Raw genomic sequence first — 27,305 nt, forward strand, 5'->3', positions numbered from 1 at the left:
GTAAACGGATGAAACTTTAGTTAGGAGAACAACGCATAATGCACCTTATAATCCAGTGCACCTTATGTATGAAAACAGACCCGTTCATTGACAGTGCGCCTTATAATCCAGTGTGCCTTATAGTATGAAAAATACGGTACACTAGTTTTAGAAGGATTTTCGTGGAACATGTTTATTTTGACTGAGTGTTTCATAATAAACAACTAACAATGTTTATGGGACCTGAGAAACATAGCCAAACACGCTGAGACACCATGGAGGTTTGGACATGGTTTTAAAAAGCTTCACTTTATTTTCATATTGAATACAGCAAATACTCAAAGCTGAAGGAAGCCGTTCGCGTAAACGAATGCCTCTTTCCTCAGACTCTTTCTGACAGGTGGACGTGTCCTAACCCTAGCCCTGACCGTCTCAGTGTCTCTCAGTAGACCCATTACATCCGAGCACACTGCTGGACTTCTTCAGCTCAAGTGTGGCTGTCAGTGAAGATCCACAGGTTACAGACGCTGCATACGTCCTGAGATTCATCATTCCTTTGCTTACAGTCAGCTCTGATACAAATCGTTTTGTTTGTTACTAAACATAAAATGATTCACATTTAAATCAGAGCTGGACAGATAATAAATATAGAGGTGATGAGGACGGATGCTGGGACTCCATCGACTCTCATTCAGGACTGACAGCTCGCTGAAGAGGAAAGGAGCAGCCGATTGACTTGTCCTGTTCAATAAAGCTGAACATAGATATTAAAATCCAGCAGGACTGAATCCTGCACAAATCCAATCTAGAATCTAATTCATGAAATGAGATCGTCTTAAAGGAAGGGTCTAATGTTTGCTCTGGTACTCTCTATTTTCTACTTTTACTGGATCAAACTTATTAATAGAGACAGTAAGGTCATGCATTCAGTCAGTAGTTGTAGCTTTATCTGTCAGTATTTGAATCTTATAAAGTTGTGAACATATTAAAACCACGTGCTGCGAGAGCAGCTCTGGAAACTCAATCAGTGGGATCCTGGTGGTTACTGGGCCGTGAATCTTATCGTTTTCAGTACGTACTGCAGACACGCGATCAGCTTGGAGGTTTGATGAATGCTTCTGTCCTGTCCTTTTGTGATACAGTTGAAAATGAGACTTTTGACGATTATTTAAAATCAAAATGTTTAATCATCTGACTGATATCAAAATGTGTATCAGTCTTTAAGATCTTAGATTCATGTTTGTGCTTTTCTACCTGAGCACTCAGAGTGCTTCATACAGCGTACATCATTCACGCATTTATATTCGGGTCATTTGGCACGCAGGTCGGAGCAGCCAGGGATCGAACCAACAACCTTACACAGTTTTTACAGCAGGTTTTTATTCTGAGGTGTTTCTCATAAACTCAGAGTTATTCTTTTAATGTATGACTTTAACCTTGGAAGTCCAAAGTTTTCCCAGCTTTGTTTCTTCCTTTAAATCTGAGCCCGGGCTGAGGTCATCTGTGACTTTGGTATTTTACGTCATGTTTATGGGAAAATCACTGATATAGAAAAAGGTTAAAAGACAAAATGTTAAAAGGTGAACGTGGAAACTTTTCCTGTAAAACTGCTCTGGGATTTCATTGGTTACACCATTGAGTAGCCTGTGACGGGTTTCTGCCCACACTCTGCTCACATGTTTCAGCACATGAATCTCTGCAGGCTGAAAAACACCTGGAGAGATGCTCAGTGACCAGACCCACCTGAGCAGGTGTTAGTGCATGGAGGAGGCGCCGCTGTGACATCTGTCAAACAAAAGAAAAGGACAACAGAGTAGAACCAGCTGATAAACCTGAGCAGGCGCGGTCCTGGTGGTTAGAGTCGCTCCACCTTTGTCACGCTGGTGGGGGTCTCTGGGTTTTCATTGCTTTGTGTTTCTCTGATGTGGGGGGTCCTCTGGTCACAGTGCAGTCAGCGCTTGTTTAAAAACGTCTGTACTGTGACGTCTTTGTATTTCCTGTGAATAACAACGCGTCCCCAGGGTGGCGTTCAGACTGTGGACAGCAGAGAACCAATCATAACCTCATCTGCTTCAATCAACTTCTTCCTCGTGAGTGTTTTCTGATGGACGGCGGCCCGTGTTCTGCTGATTCACTGTTTGTCAGGTTCAACTGCTCAGAGGGGAGCTGGCAACTCCATGGCAAGGAGGACGATCAATGGCGGCATGTGTTACAGGTACCGGGTGGCAGCACCTGTAGACAGCTATATATGTGTCCTGTAAACAGGAAAGAAATGATCAGACAGGGAGACGTGGCTTGCCGTTTCCTGAATACTCCACCATTATTTATTAAAATTCACAATTATGCACTCCTTTTATTACTTTTACAGTATTACAACTGTGTATTTACTTATTCCTAACATAGCTCACACATTCTCCATATGTGTTACCAACTGTTACCAACTAGACTAAAGGGAATTAACACATTCCAATGTTATAAACATGACCAATTTTCTTGTAAGACTTGGTTCAAAATGAATTCCAACAAGACAAATCTATAAATCTCAAATAGCTTGAAAGAATGGTGTAATCGGCACCATCTTGACATGTGCACTGAATTCACGGAAACACTTTATGGCAGAAAACAAGATACTGAAACAATACAGAATAACGGTGGAGCCGATCACTAACATCACAGAGCATAGGAGGTGTGCGACCCAAACTAACATGCTAACCATAGCATGCTGCTAAAGCCGTAAACAAATACTTACAAAAGTCTAATTTACTGTATTACACAATGTTGTACGCTTTCATTTTCCAACCGTAATGATTAATCTATGCTATATAATGGATGTGATTGCTATTATATTCTATTTCAGGCACGATACGAACCTGTAAACAGGAAAGAAATGATCAGACAGGGAGACGTGGCTTGCTGTTTCCTGAATACTCCGCCATTATGAGAAAACAGCGCGGAGCATGCGCTTCAGGCTGCTAACAACAGGCCAAACCATGGTCTCACACTGCCACCTACTGGTACAAAAATGGAGCGTCCGCTACAAATATCCCAGGGTAGTTACCAAGTTTCCTGTTACAATTACTGTAGTTATTTAGGGAATTCCCAAATGGAAATATCACTTACATTGAAAGTGAAATTATTTAAATTAATTCACATAAATGTGATCACACATTAGTGGGTATCACACATGCAGAGCGCATATGATAACTCGTTCACTGACCTTTGGCCAGTGTTGGGTAAGTTACTTTAAATTAGTAACTTAGTTACATTACTAGTTACTTCTATCAAAAGTAACTCAGTTACTTTAAGTTACTCGTTACTTTCAGAGTAACTAGTTACTAGGGAAAGTAACTTTGGTTTTACTCAGAATTCTCTTGTTAATGTGTTGCTTCCATAACTTTGCCAGTCTTCTAGCTTGCTTATTGCCACAAGTGCACTGTGCCACCTACCAATAGAAAGGAAAAAAATAATGTGCACATTTCCACGAGAGAAATCCCACGCCTGGACCGTCGTTGACCGCCGCATGATTCTAGCCTGCTTTTTACATCCAACACAAAAACTGCAGTCGTGGTGCTTTCGATTGTACTCAGAACTCGGAAATTCTGCCTTCTGAATAGGAAGATGTAGGTAACACCAGACTGCAGATGAACTGCATACAGGGCTGGACTGGGACAAAAAAAAATCGTCCCGGGGAATTTGACTAGAGACCGGCCCACCATTATAGGAAAAATCATAAAGACTTTGAATGAAAACAAACACTGTTGTGACAGTGATGTACACTGTTCTGATGGTATATATGTATCAATCTATCAATTGTTTGTTGTAAGACTCAGATAATTATTTTTTTAAAAGTTAGACATTTTAAATGAGAATAAGAAAGAAAAGTATTTCCTTGTGCCCCCCTCTCCCTGTTAATGCCCTACCTGGGCCCCTGACAAAACTTTGCTAGACCCGCCCCTGCACAGTTACCAGCTGTCAGCTACTTAGAAAAGGATCCTGGTGTTATTTGTCTCTCAGAAACAGTTGATAACTTCCCTTCAACTCATTCATGTCACCTAAAAGGTAAACCTGTTTCTCCATCACCTGTTCAGCTCTGATGATTCAGTAAGGACATCTCCTGGTTTCATCTTCATGTTTCACCAGATAACCAAACCGATATCATGACCAGCAGCTTTTACGGCCCTGGCTCCAACAAACATCAGCTGATACTAGAAAGTAATATTAAATAAATTCTAACATCAGCTGATCAAGCTTAAACATGCTGCTGTTGTTTAGCGCGACATCCGCTGGTTTCCTCTTTCTGGCGCAAAGTGGGCGATAAATAAACAAGAGAGAAAAGCCGATCAGCTGATCACTAATCAGTTTTGTGATTGAAGTAGAAACAGGAGAGGGAGGGGGAGAGAATGAGAGAAGAAGAGGCAGCTGTGCAGCGTAAACACAGAATAAATCCAGCTTTGTGTCTTTTTCATTGTAGCTGAAGTCCGGGACAAAATGTTCCTTTTCACCTCAATACGAAACGCGTAATATTTTCTCTGAATACGAGACGATTCTGTTTTTTACGGGACGGTTGGCAACTCTAATAATTAACCATATGAACAAAATAAAGTTCAACATCAGTAACATAGCACCCACCCAGCTGTATAGAAACTCCATCATGCTAACTAGTACGCGGTACGAAAAAGTCAGCACAACGAAAGTAAACTACACCTAAACTTGGTTTATATCTGACTCAGGCTACGTCCACACGTACACGGGTATTTTTGAAAACGGAGATTTTCCGTTTTCGTTTTAAAAAATAATCCAGTCCACACGTAAACGCAGAAATGAAGGAAAACGCTGCTAGGAACATGCCAAAGCAACAGGTGGCGATATATTCCTAACCGTGTAGAAATGTTGGCCAATCAGAAGTCTAGAAGCCTCGGTGGGAAATAGTAAACAAGGATGGGGCATAGAAGTAGAACCGAGTCGTATGTGTGGAGGGACAGTAACTGTGTGTGTATATGTAAGCATTTAAACACTGCAGAGAGTACAATTAACAGTAACAGTATTGTAGAAATTCATTTCACTGAAACAATAACGTGGCGCACAGTGTGATGTCAAAAAAGGCGCACACCTTTGACGCTGCGTTTTCTCCGTTTTTCTCGTCCACACGTAAATGCAAAAACGGAGTTTTCAAAAGTATCCACCCTGGGCGGAGTTTTTAAAAATCTCCGTTTTCAGTGACCAAAAACGCCGTTTACGTGTGGACGAAAGGTGCAAACGCATAGAAAAATCTGCGTTTTCAAAAATACCCGGGTACGTGTGGACGTAGCCTCAGATAGACAGCAGGTCATAACTTCTTACCTGAAGTTCAGTCCACCTGATACTCAGACCGGCGGCCGCTTCGGGTCTCTCCTCTTGCCTCCCTTTTCCCTCATCCACCTGCTGGCTTCCACCACTTGCTAATGTTATCTAATCTGTGGAAGCTCCGCGATAGCCACCACACGAAGTAACGAATAACGAGCCTATTTAAATCCCAGTAACGAGTAACGCGTTCCTGGTTTTGGCATAATTACTAGTTACCGTGCTCGTTACCACAATAATAACGTAGTTACTGTAACGCGTTACTTAATAACGCATTAGTCCCAACACTGCCTTTGGCTCATAATGAGATGTTCCTGCAGGAGGAAACAGATTACCGCCCGTCTAGTAAGCCCAGGAGTCCGGAGACCCGCCCTCCTCTTCTGCAGCTGAACTCAGAGACCCTTCAGCAACTGTTGGACTGATGCTGGATGTTATGTGATATTTATGTTTGATCTCCGTTGGCGCTCCTCTTATTTTCTCTGCTTTTACCACCAACAGTATTCACATCATTGCTGCAGTCATTTTAGATTTACCCTTAACACACATTATTATTATTATTATTATTATTATTATTATTATTATTATTATGCAGCACAGTGCTGACAGGGACTAGACAGAACAGACAGAGAACTATATTTGCTTCTCTTCACTGGCTTCCTGTTAAATCCACGTTAAAAATCCTGCTCCTCACATACTTGGTAGTAATGGTGGCTTTGTGGCTCCTGCAGTGTTCAACCTAATTATTACTACAGTCATCACTGATCTTGGCTCTGGCTCGTCCCTCCTCACAGAAACATGCAGAAGAACAACAGATGTGTAGCCTTCATTGCTAATATTACAAACCTGAATGTTTGGTCTCGGCTGGTTTATTGCAGACTTTGGTTCATGAACGTGTTTCTGTCAGAGAACATCTGCGACTGCACTGAGCAGCACATCAACAGCAGCTCAAACAGCCCAGTCATTGCCTGCTGCTGCTCCTTCAGCAAGACACTTTATTAGGTACAATTGTTCAGCAGCTCGTTAAATATGTAATCAGCCAATCACATCAGCAGCTCATTTAGGCATACAGACATGATGAAAACAAGTTGCTGAAGTCCAAACATTCATGAAGAAAGGTGATTTAGGTGAGTTTGAATCTGCCACGGCTGTCGGTGTGTGTGTTTCAGAAAACACTGATCTGCTGGGATTGAGGGTGAGGGAGGGCGGGTCATCTACTAATCGCAAGGTGGGCGGTTCAATTCTTGGCTGCTCTGTCTGCATGCCAAAAATCCTTGGGCACGACACTACTCCACGCTGCTTTGCAATGCATCCATCAGAGCATGAATGTGTGGATGTTAGATAGAAACAGTGCTGATATGAATGGGGCCAATGACTCATGCTGTACAAGTTTGGAAAGAAGGTCTGAAAATGGGGAAATTATCCAGCAGTTCTCTGGGAGAAAATACCTTGTTGAGATCAGAGGTCAAAAGAGAACCTAACCCTAAGTGCTTCCAGCTGCCAAGAACCAGGACCTCAAATAAGCATTTATGGAGTGGGTGGGAGGTATCGTCCAGCATTGCCCTTATCTTGGACAACAGCCACCTCTCAGACGCAATCCTAAGGGAGTCCATCTCGATCCCCACAACATTACTGTCCTTGTAATCAGTTTATTTAGTCTGTTGGCATCTGTGACCCTCAACCTGCTGCCCCAGCATGCAACAGCATAGAGGATGGCACTGGCCACAACAGACTCATAGAAAATCCTGAGCATTGTCTGGCAGATGTTAACAGACCTCAGAGACTCTGACCCCTCCTGCAGAGGGTAGCGATGTTTTTGACCCAGTCCAGGTAATCGTCTATATTAATAACTAACAGTAACATGTGTCCTCACAGTGTAGTCTGAATCATATCAGAGACGTGAAGCATCCTTAGAGGTCAGCTGTTTTCTATCAACTGGCAGTGCTCAGTGAAACAGAGAGCGCCCGAACATTTAGATCTCAGAGGCAGAAGGTAAACGGTGAGAAACCCACAGATGCCACCAAGGAGCCAGCCAATCAGCAGCCAGAATCTCCTCCCTCTGTTTCATTACAGCTAATCTTTATGGAGAACACACACTCAGCCCACAGACACACACACTCACCCCACCTCGACGCTGCGACAGACTTCATTTTCCCGCCACGCTAGGCTGCTCTGTCTGCTCTCCCGGCTCAGAGGAGGAGAGAGAGAAGGAGGAGCAAATTCCCAGGAAAAACACACACACACACACACACACACACACACACACACACACACACACACACAGAGACACTGACAGTTGTAGTTATAGTTGGATGGTTCACGTGTACACGGAGGTTCAGTAGCGCCATGGACACCTCTGCTCTCTTTGACTCTGTCGCCATTCCCCTGAGACCCGAGTCTCAGTTTTGCTTTGATTCACATTTTTGTCTGCAGAGTTGGCTTTAGTGAAAACCTGGGACAAGCAGTGAAGTGCTGTTTGATGATCACAGGGAATTCAAATGGTTGCACGTCAGCAGATTTGACCTTGAAGCTCATCACTGGACTGTTTCTCAGAACGCCGTCTGACCTGCAGTTGTCTCTGGTTGTGCAGGTTTCTCCTGTTTGTAAAGGAGCAGCTAATCTCACTGAGCCACAATGAGTGGCTAACATTAGCATTCAGGTCCATTCTCACCGCCGTCTGCTGGTCACAGGTACCAAGTGCTGTTGAAGACGAGGAAACAGGAGCTGCGCGCTTCTTTCTCACATGATAATGATGAATGCAGACAGCCATTAAAATAAGTTGACTTCTTAAAGCATAACTACAGACAACTGGGGCAGAACCTAAAAAATACTTTAGCTGAAACAATAATTAAGGATCAATAATCAATTTATTATTATTGCTTCACTCAAGCTTATCATTGGGTGTTTCTCTTAAAATATAAAGTGCCTTGTGGCAACTGCTGTTGTGATTTAGAGCTGCATAAATATACTGAATTGAATGCCAGAGTACTTTTTTAAACGTTCGATCACAGCCACAGCATCACTTTTACCTGAAGAGTTTCCAGAACATTCAAACTCACACCATATTCAGGCTCAACAACCAAATTCAACCTCAAATGTCTTAAATGACCACGACTCTGAGAGGATTTTAATGCTTCGTGCTCAAGCAGGAACCAGCACACACAACCACAACTTTCTGCAGCCTCAGAGAAGCGCTCTGCTCATGTTTCTGTTTGTTTTCACTGTGTGGGTCACAGTGGAGTGGGGGTCAAAGGGCAATGAAGGGAGTGGTGTAAGGAGGGGGTTAGGGAGTCATGAGCGACGGAGGACGAAACACTGATGGCAGCTTAGTTTGCCTGTCTGCAGGATTTCAGAATAAAAGCGTGTTGACTAACGGTCGCTGTGTGGATCGAGCAGGGAGGGGTGAGCTGGGCTCCAATCAAAACACTCTCAGCAGGCCGTGAACGTTGAGCTGTTTGAAAAGTTTTAGTGACTGAACTGTTCCCAAAATGAGTCAAACCTAAAATGATGCGCTGTCTGAAACAGTAATTAAAGATTGATAATCAAGTCATGAATTAGATGACTGAGGAGGTAACCAATGAGATCACAGACGTGTAACACCTGAACCTAAATTTTAATTGTGCCTTTGAGCTTTAATGACTCACAGAAGATGAGAAGAGCACAGCTGTTTGACCAGGGTCAGGACGATGTCACAGTTTATGTTCAGCGATAATATTTCGCAAAGTTTTAAAAAGTTTAATGTATGAAATCGTCCATCTGTGACATGTGTCAGCATCGTGCATTTAACTCCAGCTGAGCTCAGACTGTCTGCAGGCTTCAACAATGTGTGAAGACGATGCTGGTTCATTCAGGGTGGCGTGCACAGACCCAGAGTCTGTATGTGTGAGGACGGGAGGCGGGTTCTCGCTGGGCCTGCAGGACCACCTTCTACAGGGGGACTATCGCAAGTGTCCTGAGCAGCTGCATCACTGTCTGGTATGGTAACTGCACCGTATTGGATCGCAATACCCTACAACGGATAGTGAGAGCAGCTGAGAATATCAGTAGAGCCCCTCTTCTCTCCATCACAGACACTTATAGCACCCGCTGATCCGCAAAGCCGCCAGCATTGTGGAGGACACCATCCCTCACACACACTCTTCACCCTGCTGCCTTCTGGAAAGAGGTACCGGAGCATCCGGGGCTTCACTACCACACTACGGAACAGTTTCTTCCCCCAAGCTGTCAGACTCCTGAACACTGGACTGACACGCAGACACGCACACCTTCATACACGTCACTACAAAGCACTTATCTGCAGTATCTCACACTCATACATACACACACACACACACACGCACACACACACACACACACACACACACACACACACACACACACCACACACACACCACACACACACACACACACACACACACACACACACACACACACACCAAGTTACTTTTGCACAATACTCAGCATTTTGCACACTTCCACTGCACTGTCTTGTGTCTGTATCGACCTGTTCTGTCTAGTGTTGCACTGTCTCGTCTTGTTTATTTTTGCAATTTCTTTGCACATTGCACTCTACGTAGTCCTGTGTTGTCTGTTATATGTCATATGTAGCTCCAGGGTCTCAGAGAAACACTGTTTCATTTCACTCTGTACTGTACCACTGTACATGGTTGAAATGACAATGAAAGTCACTTGACTTGATGTAACATCAGTATCACAGAAATGTTAAAGCCCAAAGATATAGACAAGATTCAGACACAGATGTGTCTGTGTGTGCAGGAAAGTGCAAATGTCTGTCAGACCACTGTCAGCTAGTGAACAAAGTCACAGGGAGGAGATCAGGAGGGTACAGACAGAGTGGGTGTGGCCAAAAAAACATTGCGCTGGAATTCAGGTCCTTTCTGCTGGGCATTCGCCGCTAAACCTCACAGAACTTCACACTGACGGCCCTGATGGTCCTGAATGATGAATTCACACAGTGAGGTCAACATGCTCCTGACTGAGACACCACCTTGAGGTCTGAAACTGGTGGAGCGAAAAGTGCTGTTTTGTGGGTGGAGCCAGCCTTCATCACCAGTGAAGTTTGTCTCTTGGTGTTCGTTTACGTTCTTTTAATGTAACTTTTCACTGTTACGCCGACGACCTGCAGCATGTTCCTTTAACCATTGGAAATTGTGCTGAAGTGTCTAAATTAGAATCGTGTCTATCTGCAATTAGGGGCTGGTTACCGGATAATTTCCTGCTTCTTAATACTGATAAGACAGAGTTAATGGTTACTGGACCACAAAAATTTCAATACTTGTCCCAAAATTTCATCTTGAAAATTGATGACTATGTCATAAATTGCAGGGACAAGGTTAAAAACCTGGGTATGTGGTTCGACATGGTGCCCTCTTTCAAGTCTCATGTAAAAGAGACAACAAAGACCCCCTTTTATCATTTAAGGAACATTGCCAAAATCAGACAAGTTTTATCATGCAACACTGCAGAGGTTCTTCTCCACGCATTTGTGTCTTCACGTATCGATTAATGTAACGCTCTCCTTTCTGGGCTACCAAAGCAAAGTTTTAGAGGTTTACAGATAGTGCAAAATGCAGCTGCTCGCATTTTAACTAAAACTGGAAAACTTGAGCACATTACCCCTGTATTGAAATCCCATCATTGGCTACCTTGTCAGGTTCGAGCAGATTTTAAGGTCCTGCTGCTCACCTGCAAGGTTTTAAATGGTTTGGCACATTCATACTTCTGTGATCTTTTGCACTCATATGTTCCATCCCATGCTCTCCGATCACAGGATTCTGGCCTTTTAAAAGTTCCTAGAGCCGGAAAAAAAACTACTGGGGAACGTGCTTTTTCTTTTCGTGCCGCATTTTTGTGGAACAACCTCCCTCAAGATATTAGGCAGGCATGCTCTGTGGAGGTCTTTAAAGCTAAGTTGAAGACCCACTTGTTCACCCCATCTACATGTTTTAATTCTACGCCATTTAGTTTTTAAAATTTTTATCATTTTTAACTTTTAATATTTTTTTAACTTGTTATTGTGTTTTTAACTTGTATTGCTATGTATCACTTTTATTTATTTATCTCTTTATTTTCAAATAGCTGTACAGCACTTTGTCTAAAAGCGCTTTGTAAATAAAGTTATTATTATTATTATTATTTAAGAGAAGAAGTCTGCTCACTGACACTCATTAATGCAGGTATATTTTCCCAGTGACTCTAAAAGTTCCCTGTTCACTGTGCAGAGTGGCACAGAAGAAGAAAAGTCAGACAGGTGGACCCATGCGTCCTCGCCTGCTCTGAATCTTGATGATTGGTGATTGGTGGAGCCAAGCAAGCCGAGGGGAGACGGATGTTTTACATTTGCCAAAGCCAAACATCTGCCTCCATCCCAGCATCCTCCTGTGTCACTTCAGCCCTCTGTGTGTCCTCCTTCATCCATGAACCTCCTCTGAGCTCTTCCTCTTCTCCTGCCCGCGGCTCCATATTCATCCTCCACCCTCCCTCCTCTGCACATGCTCAGACCACCTAAGCCTCGAACATCTCCAGCTCTACCATCTCCATCACAGCAAGGCTCACCTCCATCTTTGAACTTTCCTTTTCACTGTTGCTCTCCGTCTGTCACACTTGCCTCCACCCACTCCACCCTGTGTGTCTTCTTCACCTCTCTGTGGATGGCTTTCCTTCATACTCATGTATTCTGTTTTGCTTCTGTTGAATTTTAATTCCACTTCTCTCCAGGGCATACCTCCGCCTCTGCAGGCTCCACCTACTGTCACCACAGATCACAGCTGCTGTCCGGCCTTCCAGCAGCACTTGGTGTAGTTAAATTACAGCTTCCTCTGGTGGCTGCAGAAATTATGACAGTGGGAAAAAATGAAATAATGTTCTGTGACATTTTGATGCATGCTCAATCATCCAGGTAAGTAAATCTCCAAAAGTTGATTCTGTACATCTGGACGTAGCATTTTCAGTGGGAGAAACGTTTCGTCACTCATCCAAGTGACTTCTTCCAGTGACGATGCGTGACGAAACGTTTCTCCCACGCTAGGTCCAGATGAACAGAATCAACTTTTGGAGATTCTGTGACATTACATTTTTCTTACTTTCTTTTCCTGTAACATAAGCCAATCTTTGGCCCTGAAGCTGAAGTCAGGTGTGAGGCTGATACATGTGTCGGTCATGACATCAGCAGGAAAATGTGAAGCCGCAGCTCTGCTGAGGTTTCCATCAGCATGCAGAGCAGGCGTCGCCGTGCTGATAATTATTGATTGTGTCTCTTCATGCATGAGGTAATTTGGGATGCTCCTCATTTGCATGCAGACCGGGAGGATTCAGCTACTGCGCTCGGCTCAGAAAATCTCAAACTGTCTGTGACACACTAACGCCGGCACGGCGCCTACGTCTCCTGAATCAGGAGCTGTGTTTTTGTGATGAAGTGAATGTGTTCATGTCAGATATCAGCTGGTTTTTCGTGTGGTTCTCAGCAACAACAGGAGCTTCAGGTGTGCTAAGTGAGCCACACACACCAAGACATGGAGGGGCTTTCTCCAACTTCCTTTTGTGTCTTTGAACACATCACCTTCTTTTTAATGGAGCCAGTAACACTTTATTATACAGCCTGATAATAAGTAATTTATTAGAAACTACAGTGTAGTTATGTTTACCTACAAATTCTTAAGTCATACTGTAAGTACATTTATGTACCGCTTTATTTCTCCATAATTTTATGGGGAAACTGTATTTCAGCATTATAGTCTCTAGTTTTCAGGGAGCAGGGTGTGTTATGGAGGTGATTCATCTCACTTTATTATGTGCATGAAGGATGCTCTATTAATCAACTGTCCTCTCCTTTTACCAAGATTAATGTGATGAGGAATGAGTTCATAATGATGGAGCGACGTCTACCTTCACTTTTCTTCCAGAAGATGTAGATTTCAGATTGATACGTCGGGGAGATCGAAGATTCTAGCTGTTCACGTTGTGTACGTGTTTTCTTTGTTTTTGTCTTTGGAAGAAGAAATGAAAGCAGAAATGCTCTCATGGGGGCGTCCTGCTGTCACAGGTTTATTCATGGAAGCTCTCACAGCTTTGACCACAACACAGTGATAGAAGGTGTTTCAGAGCTTTCTCTGTGCTTAATCTTAAAACAAACACAGGACGTGGTTTTATGGAAATAATGAGCAGGAGCAGTAAACTGAGCGGTTGTTGTAGAGCCGAGCTCTCAGGACACATTCAGCAGCAGACCAACGCCTCGTCTCCAAACACAGAGACAAAATTTTCCACTGAGTACACACATCACAACACAAACAGGATGTGACGACCAGTAGCTCCATCCACTGATGTGAATCAGCTCCAGCACAATCTCCTCCACCCCCCGTCTGAGCTCCACACTGAGAACTATTGGTCCACTGAGCATTTATGTTTTAACTGACAGTGAATACCTGATTGTAGAAGATTAGTAACCGTCCAAGAACTGTCACAACCGTGGATCATTCACAGATCGTCCTAGAAAACACCTGCTCCAGAGTGGACTCACCTGAGGCTGCTGTCTTACCTTTCACCTCCACAGGTGAACAACACCCTGCATGTTACTTAAGTGTGAAATCTGCAGGACAGCCTGGAGGGGTCTGGATATGTCCTGAAGTATCCAAAGTACAGGTTCATGGATCCCGCCGCGAGCACTTTAATTTCCAACATCCGTCACATGACAGCGCTGCTCTGAAACAGAACAAAACATACATTATTCATGGCCCCGCCCCCAGGCACTCATTAAACACAGCTGAGCCTCATTTTTATTTTATTAAAATAATTCTAATTATTTTATTTGTATTTTATTATTAATTTAATATAATTTTATTTTTGTATTAATTTTGTGTATTTTTAGTTCAATAATTTGTTCAAAAATATGATTTTGGTGATTATAGGTAAGTATTATGATGAATTTAGCTTTCATTGGTAGCACAGTGCAAAAGATTTTTTTTTTAATTATTTCTGTTTTGGATTTTCATATTTTATTGATTAATTTTTATATCGTTGTATTAATTATTTTTATGTCATGTTTTGTCCTTCGTACCTCCCTGTAACTGCACTGATTTCCCGCCATGTTGTCTCCCTGACAGTCGACTCAGGAAGTTGAAACCATCAAACGGCGACCTGCCGGTGAACTTCGGTGAACTCCGGTGCCCCAGCAGGGGTGTCGCTCCTGTCTAATTAAAAATAGATGGAGGAGCAGGGAGCCCAGGGCTGCTGGGTGTTTGAAGTGCTGCTGCTGATGGTGAGTGTCACAGGATGATGGAAACGGTGCTTTCAGAGGCGTTCAGCAAAACGCAATGAGAGGAAATGTCTCTTGGCTCTGTGTTCTGTCAGTGCTGCAGGAACAGCTCAGTAACCTGAAGTCCTCCAAATATCCTCATGTTTCCTTCACACGTTCTCATCCAAGGGACCCAAATCCTGGCCTTCTGTCCCCTGGCTTTGTGCCCGGACTCACTGGTTGTGGTAAAATTGGACATCAGGAGACAAAGAGTGACTAACACCACATAAAGAGTTTAGACAGATGGAGGTGGAGAAACCCTGATGATCCCCCTACGTTTAAGTGTCACAGAGGTGTTTGTCCACTAAGCTGAAGCTCTGTATTTGTTTGTATGGTAGTCATTTGGTGCTGAACAGCCGAGGAGGAGGACAGGAAATCAGACAGGAGCAGCAGGTTTTAGAAATCTCATTCACTCTGAACTGCTCAAGGTGTGATCTATTCAATTCAATTCAATTTTATTTATACAGCGCCAAATCACAACAACAGTTGCCTCAAGGCGCTTTATATTGTAAGTTAGACTCTACAATAATACATATAGAGAAAACCCCAACTATCATATGAGCCCCCTTCACCTTCAGAGGAGCTCACACACCTGCACCTGCTCACCTGTGATCAGCTGATCCTGGATCCAAGCATGCAAAGGCCATCCCACCTGTCTGCTGTCAGTGGTGATGTTCATAATGAAACCAGGTGCAGGAACATAAACATGAATACAACTGAGTGCAGATGCTATGATGCTGGTGTTTGTGGCCTGAACTCCTCCAGCTGGCGTAGTCACACATGTGGAAAACATATATATAAATCTTATAAAGTTTGTATCTGTCTTGTGTGAAACTTGTATGAAAAGCATACAAGAGTGAAAACAGATATAAGATCCCTTGAAAAATTATATAAATGAAACTTGTATGTTTTGTATACTTCCTAAAACAATATATGAAAGTAATGAGAAAGTGTCCACTTTAATAAGTAAATCATATAAGCCTTATATGATTCACTATATGAAGCAAGCCAAATCTGATGCAAGTCTTTTATAAGTTTTTTCTATTTCTTTTCCATATGGGCAGAGGTGACAGCGCTCCTGGCTGGTGTGAGGCACAATCAGCTGATCAGTTCTTCCATCACACCAACCTGCAGCTCGCTGACAGGACGACCTTTCCAGCTGCTGCCCAGGGGTGCCCTCTGGAAGCAGACCATCAATACACACACACACACACACACACACACACACACAGACTGGAGTCAGTCCCGCACTGGAAACACCTGTAACACCTGAAAACAGAAACTCTGAGAGATGTCACACCGTCAGTGATGTCACTGAAGAAGAACAGGAGGAACTGGCATCCTGGTGACATCACATTTTGTTGCGTTCGATTGGCTGAAATCCAGCTCAGGCTCGCTCACCCGCCAAAGCCTCAGCGATCAATAAATGAGGCATACGTCAGCTCAGGTCAGCTCCATGTTTCAAACAAGTGTTATCAGCAGGTTGTTGATCAGGTTTATCTGTGATTAATAATCCAACGTTTGGACTTCAGAGCAGCTAAAAGATCCAGAGATTTGCTATGAAGTGAGGTCCTGACCTTTGACCTTCTGTGACTGTGTGCCAACACTAGTTTAGTGTTTATGGAACAATAAACCTTTTCATTGATTTAAAAAAGAAAAAAAAATCCTGCTACCAAGGAAAACACACCCACACCGCCCAGGTTTGCTCACCTGTGGCCAACGCTGGGTTCAAACCACCAAATCAAGCACGTCTGCTGCACAAACGAGTTGACAGGTCAGTGGCATAAATCCCAGAGGTCAGAGCACACCGTCCTCAGCTGTCTGTAACCACCAATAAGAAGCCTCATTACAGTCTCTGACCTCACTCAGAGAGGTCACTGACACCTTTAGTCAGAGCAGCTTGGGTCAGAGGTCAAAGCCCGAGGGTCACCAGATAGTCTGGACTCTAACAAGGCTGAGCTCCACCTCACAAACCAAGGACAGGAAGTGATGTGTGTATTCCTGAGAGTGTGTATATCAGTGTGTGTGTGTCTGTGTTGTGATATTACCTGTCTATGCGGTGGTTTTAAGTTAGCCTCTGGGGGGGCACTAACATCACCTTGTCCTGCCTCATCTACTTCCTGAGATTCCTGAGATTTTCAGTGATTCATCAGGTGACATCACGCCTAACCTGATGACTCAGACAGATCTGTGGGGACTGAGGCAGGTGAGTCAGTCAGCTGTCTGTCACGCTTCGATGGAGAGACGCTGACTCACTGCACGCCCTCGGAGCGTTACCTGCTCACCTGGAGCCTCGACACTCAGACGCTCACCTGTGCAAACACTTGCTCAGTATTTCAGACTTTACCTGAAATACTGAGCGAGTGTTTACCTTTCTGTGTCAATGCTGCTGAGCTGCAGAGACATGAACATACATGTAAAGGATTCTGAATGGCCGGCAGGTCAGCGTGTGAAATTATTCATGTGCAGACCAACAGAGTCATGAAAGTTTTATTTTAATGATAATAAGAAAAAAAATGTAAAAACAGATTAGACACATTAATCAGTGACTGAAGCTCAATCACACATGAACCAGAATCTGATGATTGCTCTGATACTGAACGATCTTCCGTCAGCTGATCAATCGCCCAGCTGTAAATTTATCCACCGCCCTGCAGTTTCATTCCCAACAGAGGTTTCTGCACATGGAGACAAGTAAGCGACTGAAGGCCCTTTAAAGTAAAAGCCTCAGCCTCCGATCTGCTGCTCTCCATGTTTGTGTGGCTCTTCGGCTCAGACGAGTTTTGATTTTATCAAATGAGCTGAGCTGAACAAGACTCCTGAAACATCAGAGCTTCGAAACATTAATGTAATCAGATTACTTTCAGAGATAAACAAGCCTGAGATCAGACATAAAACCAGAGTGATGTCCCAGGAAAAGTAATCACCCGGCTAATCATTAATAATGATCTGAAAATGTTCATTCGGCTGTTTTCTGCCGCTAATCGAGCCGTTTGTGAGATTTGAAAAAAGTGTGTGTTTTCAGACTTGTTCCTGTCAGCCTCAAACATCTCACCTGTCTCTGCACCAAACAGCAGCTTTCTCTTTGTTCCTGATGTTTGGATGGAGATGTTTAGGTGAAAATATGAGAAGGACACCAGAGAGAAAAATGTGGCCATGAAGCCGTGGCAGCACTCGGAGGATGGGTAGATCGTCACGTCCGTGTTTAATGATGCAGGTTTTCTCTGCGACTCCTCTGAGGAGGCAATGCATCAAAGCGACAGGCCAATCAGCATCCGGCCGCTCTTCATCAGCACAATTAACTGTAATTAATCTGTTTACTGTGTGAGGTGTGAGGCACGCCGGGCGGCCTCGCTTATCTTCCTTATGTAACTGCAGGAAAACGAGGATCCACTGTTCTGCTGCTCACTCAGCCCTGAACTCTGATTGGTCTTTGTTTTCACAAAAAAAGGAATCTGCCGAGAGCAGACAGATCCTCAATAAACAGAAAGACAAGCCTGCAAATAATTGCAGCAAGATCAGTAACTCACAGCTGCATCACAGGTCTGAAGATGAAACTCATTTAGATAAATAAATAAACTCCCTCAAATAAACTCTCATCAAACCTTCAAATCCATCAAACTATGACCTGCTGGCCTTTCTGAGCTCCTGTCTAAGGCCTACAAACTCTATAGCAGATGAGCAGCATCTGAAAGACCCAACACAGGAGCTGAGAGACAATCTGTATCTTCAGCTAATCATCTGCTGTTCTCTGAAGCCTCACAGACATGTCTGAAGGACAGCTAACAGGAAGACGTTCATAATGAAGGGAAACAAGAGGAAAAGCTGAGGTCTGAAGACCAGAGGAACAGGTCTGATGGAGAGATGGATCCACTTAATGGTCAGTAAGAGGATGTCAGGAGGAGGTCCAACACTGACAGTCTGCAGCCGTCTGTGAAACAGGGTGGAGGCTCTGTCATAGTTTCAGCTGCAGGTCAGTCAGTGGTGTTGGAGATCTTTGATGAACTGATGAATTACAGAGACCACCATATAGGAACATCTGGAAACATCTTATTATCTGCTTTCATTTTCAGCTCGACAATGATCCAAACACACTGCTGTGCATTAAAACCTGGATAGAAACACACAGGGGAACTCTATCAGAGCTGGACTTCAGCATGACTGAAGCAGTGTGAGATCATCCTGACAGAGAACAAAAGGCAGAAACATCCAAAGAAGAACCCCGAGAACTCTTCCTGAAGGTCCTCACAGAGCTGTAGGAGGAAGCTGCTCACAGCACAGATTCACTTTCATTTTCCTCTTTTAACTTCTCGAGCTGCTGATTATTCTGAGTATGACTGGATAAAAGCCTGACTCTAGAAAAGTCCTTAAGTTTTAATCCGTATGCGAGACATCGTCTCGACATGAGGGCCATGGGCCATGACGCAAACGCCACCACGTCACAACCATCTGCCTCTTTTTAAAACTTTAAGCAGACTCACGTTTTCTTTGTTTCTCTGATTAAAATGTTCAAAAATTAACACTAAAATGTTTTCGTGACACAGGATTGAATCAGAGTAGAAATAGGACAGAGGATCATGAGGAAGCAGAGATCGTGGGCGATCGTGGCTCAAAGAGTTGGCAGTTCATCTTGTAACCGGAAGGTTGCCGGTTTGAGCCCCGACTCGGACAGTCGTTGTGTCCTTGGGCAAGACACTTCACCTACCGCCTACTGGTGATGGCTAGAGGGGCGGATGGCGCGATATGGCAGCCTCGCTTCTGTCAGTCTGCCCCAGGGCAGCTGTGGCTACAACTGTAGCTTGCCTCCACCAGTGTGTGAATGAATAGTGGAATTGTAAAGCGCTTTGAGGGTTTAGAAAAAAGCGCTATATAAATGCAATCCATTATTATTATCATTAACCAGAGTTTTGGGGTTTTATGGCCTTGTTTTGTTCTTTTCTCATGTTTTTGTCTCTTTTCGTTTTTCTTTTTCATCTTCTCATCTTTCTCACTCATGACACCTGGAGCTGTTCAGCTCAGCTGCTCCGTGCTGACAGAGCAGCTCTCTATTGTCAGTGTTCACTTTTTATCTTCCAATGTTAAAAACTGTCATGGTCTTGAGCCAGTGGACTCAATGGTTTTGGTTTTGATTATTATCTTATGTTTCAGGTTAATTCTTGTTAGGATTTCCTTGTTATTAGGTTTGGTTTCTGTTTTGTATTTTGAGCTCCTTTTGTTTGGTGTCTAGGTGCCTGCCCTGGTCCCACATCTCTGTGTCCCCACGCTGTTGCCATGTCTTATGTCTTGTGTTAAGCTTGTGTCTGTGCATACCTGTTGTATTTCCTGTTTTACTTTGATAGTCCCTGTCCTGTGTGTAGTGTGCCTGGTTTTGCTTCCCCTTGTCTCGACAGCTCTGATTTCTCCCAGCTGTGTTTCCCTCCTGTCTCCCATTCCCTGATTGCTCCTGTGTGTATGTAAGCCCTGTGTTTTTTACTGCTTGTTACTGGTGCATCTGTGTTACCTCCACGTGTCATCCTGTGTTCCACCCTTTATGTTTTCCTTTGAGTTATGGTTTCAGATTTGGTGGTTAGATTGTCCCAGTTTAGGTTTGTTCTTAGTTTCTATCTGTCCCATCTCTGCTCTGTCTGTATTATCACCTCATGTAAATTAAGCTCACTCATTGCATCGTCAGTGCCTGCGATTGGGTCCTTATCCCTTCAACCCCACACGACTGCCGCTGCAGCTGTGACAAAACAACACTTAAGCCGTGCCGTGCAGATGTGGATCATCCCCGATGTAATGATGGAGTCAGAAACCAGGCTTAGACAGTTCAGTCATGTCAAATTTTAGACCCATCTCTAAACTTGCCTTTCTTAGTAAGATTCTGGAAAGGATTGTTTATACTCAGTTGATGGACTATTTGAATGACTCTCAATTGTCGGAAATCTTTCAGTCCGGCTTTAAGCCATTTCACAGTACGGAGACAGCCCTCATAAAAGTTCTGAATGACATTCTGATAACGACAGATCGTGGTAAATATGCAGTGCTGGTCTTGTTGGACATGACTCCTCTGCTTTGGGGTGTGCCACAGGGATCTATTCTTGGGCCATTATTGCTTTCACTGTACGTTTTGCCTCTTGGTGCGATATTCCAAAAACATAAAGTTTCATTCCATCTACAGGGAGTGCAGAATTATTAGGCAAATGAGTATTTTGTCCACATCATCCTCTTCATGCATGTTGTCTTACTCCAAGCTGTATAGGCTCGAAAGCCTACTACCAATTAAGCATATTAGGTGATGTGCATCTCTGTAATGAGAAGGGGTGTGGTCTAATGACATCAACACCCTATATCAGGTGTGCATAATTATTAGGCAACTTCCTTTCCTTTGGCAAAATGGGTCAAAAGAAGGACTTGACAGGCTCAGAAAAGTCAAAAATAGTGAGATATCTTGCAGAGGGATGCAGCAGTCTCAAAATTGCAAAGCTTCTGAAGCGTGATCATCGAACAATCAAGCGTTTCATTCAAATTAGTCAACAGGGTCGCAAGAAGCGTGTGGAAAAACCAAGGCGCAAAATAACTGCCCATGAACTGAGAAAAGTCAAGCGTGCAGCTGCCAAGATGCCACTTGCCACCAGTTTGGCCATATTTCAGAGCTGCAACATCACTGGAGTGCCCAAAAGCACAAGGTGTGCAATACTCAGAGACATGGCCAAGGTAAGAAAGGCTGAAAGACGACCACCACTGAACAAGACACACAAGCTGAAACGTCAAGACTGGGCCAAGAAATATCTCAAGACTGGTTTTTCTAAGGTTTTATGGACTGATGAAATGAGAGTGAGTCTTGATGGGCCAGATGGATGGGCCAGTGGCTGGATTGGTAAAGGGCAGAGAGCTCCAGTCCGACTCAGACGCCAGCAAGGTGGAGGTGGAGTACTGGTTTGGGCTGGTATCATCAAAGATGAGCTTGTGGGGCCTTTTCGGGTTGAGGATGGAGTCAAGCTCAACTCCCAGTCCTACTGCCAGTTTCTGGAAGACACCTTCTTCAAACAGTGGTACAGGAAGAAGTCTGCATCCTTCAAGAAAAACATGATTTTCATGCAGGACAATGCTCCATCACACGCGTCCAAGTACTCCACAGCGTGGCTGGCAAGAAAGGGTATAAAAGAAGAAAAACTAATGACATGGCCTCCTTGTTCACCTGATCTGAACCCCATTGAGAACCTGTGGTCCATCATCAAATGTGAGATTTACAAGGAGAGAAAACAGTACACCTCTCTGAACAGTGTCTGGGGGGCTGTGGTTGCTGCTGCACGCAATGTTGATGGTGAACAGATCAAAACACTGACAGAATCCATGGATGGCAGGCTTTTGAGTGTCCTTGCAAAGAAAGGTGGCTATATTGGTCGCTGATTTGTTTTTGTTTTGTTTTTGAATGTCAGAAATGTATATTTGTGAATGTAGAGATGTTATATTGGTTTCACTGGTAAAAATAAATAATTGAAATGGGTATATATTTGTTTTTTGTTAAGTTGCCTAATAATTCTGCACAGTAATAGTCACCTGCACACACAGATATCCCCCTAAAATAGCTAAAACTAAAAACAAACTAAAAACTACTTCCAAAAACATTCAGCTTTGCTATTAATGAGTTTTTTGGGTTCATTGAGAACATGGTTGTTGTTCAATAATAAAATTATTGCTCAAAAATACAACTTGCCTAATAATTCTGCACTCCCTGTATATACAGATGACTGCCAGCTTTATTTACCTTTTAGTCATTCTGATAGGCTCCCAAGTCGATCTCTGCTTGACTGCCTTAGTGATGTTAAAGCATGGATGGCAAAAAACTTTTTAAATTTTAATTATCGTAAGACGGAAGCGATCTTATTTGGCCCAAATGGTTTTTCTGAGGCTCCAGATGCTGATCTTGCCGCTTTGACTTCCCATTTAAAGAGTTCGATCACAAATCTCAGAGTAAAAATTGATTCTGCACTTAACTTTGATGGTCACGTAAACGGGGTGGTGAAATCAGCATTCTATCACCTCAGACGTTTATCGAAGGTTAAGCCCTTTCTTTCCAAGCGTGACTTGGAAAGTGTTATTAACATCTTTATTACTTCACGTTTGGATTATTGCAATTCTCTTTTAATAGGAGTTGGGCAGGGCACTTTGTCACGCTTGCAACTAGTACAAAATGCCGCGGCACGATTTTTAACTGACAGAAGGAAATTCGACCACATCAGTCCGGTTTTGGCCTCTCTACATTGGCTTCCAATTGAATTTAGGATCCATTTTAAAGTTCTTTTATTGTTTTTTAAATCTCTAAACGGTCTGGCACCTGTTTATTTGTCTGATTTGTTGAAGCCCCATGTCCCCATTCGTTCGCTTTGGTCTGCTGAGCAACTGCTGCTTTCAGGACCAAAGTCACGGCTAAAACTTAGAGGAGAACCTAGACACTATTACTGGGCTGCAAACTCAAGAGCTCTATTACACTGGCAGTGGGGTCCGCCTATCGACCACCGTTATGATAATCTCCCGCTCTGGCTTCAGGTAGAGTAGCAATAGCATTTGAAACCTCATTATCGGCTTTATTGTTTTCTAACACCAGTTCCTCTAATAAATGGATCAGTTGTAATTTTGTTGTTAAACACTCTCTGAAGATATTAAGTCAAATCAGGAAATCTCTTAAATTACCTGACCTCTCAGTAAGAATGCCAATAACACAACCATTTGTTTAAACCAGGAAAAATGGACAGGGTGTTTTTAGAGTGGGGGGAAAAGGGGTTGAAACATATTGAGGACTTATATATAGATGACAAATTTGCTTCTTTCTTTCAACTCCAACAAAAATTTCAGTTACCTCAATCACAATTTTTCCGCTATCTTCAAATAAGGAATTTTGTTCAACGAAACTTTGCAGACTTTCCACTGAAACCACTAAATCATACTTACCTTGAAACAATTCTGAAAGCAAACTCTAAACATCTGATATCCCAGTTTGTTAAGTGCTTTACAATTCCAGCAGATTCTCATTGAATCATGAATACATGAGCTGAAGACCTTGGTGTCCCTCTGTCTGAGGACCAATGGTTAAACTGCTTGTCCAGCATTCAGAAAGGCTCAATAAATGCCAGATACAAACTAATCCAGTTTAAAGTCATTCACATTTTTCTAAACTCAAACTTAACCGGATTTATAACTCTGTATCCCCCCTATGTGATAGATGTAACGCTGATGAAGGTTTCCTTGCACATCTATTTTGACACTGCCCAGTCTTGAATGCTTTTTGATACCGGATTTTTACATGGTTTTCAAACCAATTTAGGAAAAAAGTACCACTTGATGGTACACTGGCTATACTTGGATCTTCTGCCTCAATTGAATCCTTCTCCTGTTCACAAAAACAGATAATCACAATGGGTATGCCTGCTGCAAAGAAATGCATTCTTTTGCAGTGGCGGTCCCCTTCGGCCCTGTGTTTTAAGAGGTGGCTTAATGAGATGGTGTCTGTTGCCAGGGTGGAACAGATAAGATTTGACAGGAAAGGAAAAATGGCACGTTTTTGCATGATTTGGCAGCCATTTCTAAAATTCCTAGAAATTAATCATTCTTAATCTTATACCTCCCCCTCCGTGTGCACCTTCCCATTTTATTTATTTAATTATTTATTTATTCATTATTGTTATTTTTTATTTTTTTCAAAAAAATTTTTACTTCCTCAGTTATTTTACTTTCCATTTATTCATTTTTTTTTGTCTTCATGCTTACAAGTCCACATATGCTAACTGTAGTAATTGTTTACAGTTGAATCTGTATAAGCATGTTGTGTTCAGTTGTAAAAGCAAAAATAAAATACTAAAAATAAATAATTAAATAAATGATCATCATCATCATCAGTAATTCAGCAGCTTCAGAGGTGGGGCAGGTGGAGCTGGTGTTAGACCAGAACACCACAAGTTTGTTCATAACCAGGAAAGAGTCTTTACGAGCTGAAGTCTGAACGCAGGACAGAAGCTGTGGGTGTCATCATATGAAGACTCAACAGTTCAACCACATGAAAGCAAAACCTGCTGCAGAGTCAGCAGAGCGCTAACGGGGGTTTCACACCACATCCAGAAACACAATCAGAGTGCTACCTCCCACCCTGAGATCACACCCACCTCAGACTTCATCAGCTTCTGGTTCACCGAGTTTAACCCTAACACTAACACTAACTCAGTGACTAGTTTAACTCTGCAGGGTTAGGGCTGAAGCACATGGAGTTGAGGAGAGAGCTGGTGTTTTTCTAGATATTTGCAGGCTTGTACGCCCCTCTGTGAACTGCCAGCTTGTTCAGAGCTCATTAAAAACAGGATTTGATTTATTTTCTGAAAGTCAATCTTTGGATCAGTGACATGGATCGCTGCTTCGACACGCTGGAGGAGATCCATAACAGGAATGAGGGAACATAACAGATCTAACATTAGCTGCCATGCTGAAAACCTCCAGACCGTTTTAGGCTTTTATTTCCCTTTTACGTTTTTGGTCTCACTTCATCACACTGTTATTTTTAAATGCTACGCTCTTAAAAGCTCTGTCACACAGACAGGTGTTTGTCTGACATTCGGTGCTCTTTTGCTCAAACTGAGTCATTGATGGTTTACATCACCCTGAGATTCCACCCTGAGATTCTCCGGAGTGAACATTAAAGAGGAGAAGGCGGTGCTTCAGATGAGGCGCGAAGGCTGATTTATGGAAATGGAAATCCCTCAGCCTGTGTTGGAGCGTGTCAGAAAATGGACGCTGATGCGATTACAGTGATGCGGTGCAGCACTGCGGCACACGCTCAGCACTATCTGCTTGATTACATCAGACAGCTCAGGTTTCCACACACTGCTTTAGATTGATTTCCTTTCTTCCACTAAAAAACATTAGTTTCACTTCATTTCTATGAAAAACAACCACAGAAGCCCGATCCATCACGTCACACCAGCAGAGCCTGATCCCAGCAAGATAGCAACGTGGAGCCCGAAATACGATAAAGAGCACTCGTCCCTCAGTCCACTCAGAATCTCAAATTACAAAATGAAATATTTGTTATTTCTTACTCTTTATCGTGAAAAATACCAACTTACTCAATTATTCCCGCTCCTGCTGCTGACATTAAATCAGATCTGTGCTTTCCTGTTAATGCAGCCTGCTGGGACTCTCTGCAGGTTCGTGTCTAGTTTCAGTTACGCGCTCTCACTCAGTCACTGCATGCTTCAGCCTCACTTTACGTTGAGCTCATGCTGGAAACATGTTGCACCTGGGATGGATTTCAAGAAACAAGTCAATCAACTATGTTTGCATTATTAGGGGCATGGCCTCTTTGACTGATAGGTATCTGCATTCATATTATCTGATGATAAACAAGCTAGCTAGGATTAGCTGATAACGTAGCGCTCCACAATCCTGGAAACGTAAAGCGGACCCACCATGGAGGGATAATCCTGGTGACACCACAAAGCCATTATTGCTCAGTATATGGATCAGAGTTATTAAATATGACGCGGCGCTGTGCTGATGTAGTTTCAGCATCTTGGGGCTGTTTCACAGATCTAACAGTGATCCAGCACCCATTCAGTCTTTACCCTACAGAGTTCCCCAGTAAGTCATCATGGTGGTTATTTCAGAGCTCAGAATTAACAATACAGACCTTTCACATGTGCCTTACTTCACTGACTGCAGGGTGGAGGTGATGGAGATGAGTGCAGCAGGTAGTAAAGTGTTGCCTTTATTCTCCCTGCATTAATCAGCCGCAGTGAAGACGACTCCTGCAGTAAATCTATGTGATGCATTGCCTGCTGGAAACTCAAATAGCCACATTATCATCAGCTGATAACGCTGCTGCCTTCAGCTGCCCTCCGCCCGCCTCCATCCGTTTCCTGCACGCTTCATAAATAATCATTACCACCATGATAAAACCAATATTTTTTATGTTTATGGGGGAGGCGTGTCATGCTTTATACCTGCTGGGAGGAATGGATGGAGGCGAGACAGGCATGCTTCCTTTAATAAGTAGCTTTATGGTGTGTAAATACTGCATTATTAATATTATAAATAAGTAAGGCGGTTGTTTTACTTCTGGTAAGTACTCAAGTACATTTCCTCATTATACTCACACATTCCTTATTTTCTTTTGCCTCCACTGTAGAGGGGGACTTTACCTCTAAATAGGAAAATGTGTACAGTGAGGTGTTAAAGTGGATTCAGCAGGTGGGAGGAGGGGGGTGGCTTGTAATGTCTCAGTGTGGGCAAAATAATCATAACTCATAATAATTTCTATTTAGAACTTTAGTAGATTTTCTTAGTGTACAGGCTGTGATCAGCTGACCTGCTGCTCTTTGTGGATGTACACACCTGAATTCAACCAAATGTGAGCAAATGTTTCCTGACTTGTCCTGGCTGATTTCATCCTCTACACTGACAGTACACTGTTTATGCTGTCTTTATATTAGACACTATACAACCAAGGCATATGAATCTCTGCTACACTTGATGTAAGCTAACTGTGACCATGAAATCACAGCCACTGTGCACCAGTCACACACTGTTCTTTACTGTAAATCCACCACAGTGCAGCAAACTAACCTGTTTATCCTGCACTAACCTGCAGAGGATTTTCGTGCAGCCTTTAAATAACACAGCTAGTCTGCCTCAGTTTGTTTAGCAGCAG

The 27,305-nt window shown here is 43.1% G+C and overlaps 1 long non-coding RNA gene across 2 annotated transcripts; it reads right to left on the bottom strand.

Annotated features, from left to right (window-relative positions):
* Window positions 1–88: 88 nt before the first annotated feature.
* On the bottom strand, window positions 89–25,971 carry LOC146372269 (uncharacterized). 2 transcript variants are annotated; one of them, XR_014802696.1, is made up of 5 exons: window positions 25,723–25,971; window positions 16,337–16,447; window positions 14,390–15,805; window positions 13,871–14,034; window positions 89–2,234 (listed from the first exon to the last, which is right to left on the bottom strand). It is a non-coding gene; the product is annotated as an uncharacterized LOC146372269 (long non-coding RNA). The 2 variants fall into 2 exon arrangements; XR_014802697.1 differs by lacking the exon at window positions 16,337–16,447.
* Between the last annotated feature and the right edge of the window lie 1,334 nt (window positions 25,972–27,305).

The sequence above is a fragment of the Perissodus microlepis genome, chromosome 15 (genome assembly GCF_051167445.1).
Source record: "Perissodus microlepis isolate ML-2025 ecotype Zambia chromosome 15, ASM5116744v1, whole genome shotgun sequence".
NCBI lineage: Eukaryota > Metazoa > Chordata > Actinopteri > Cichliformes > Cichlidae > Perissodus > Perissodus microlepis.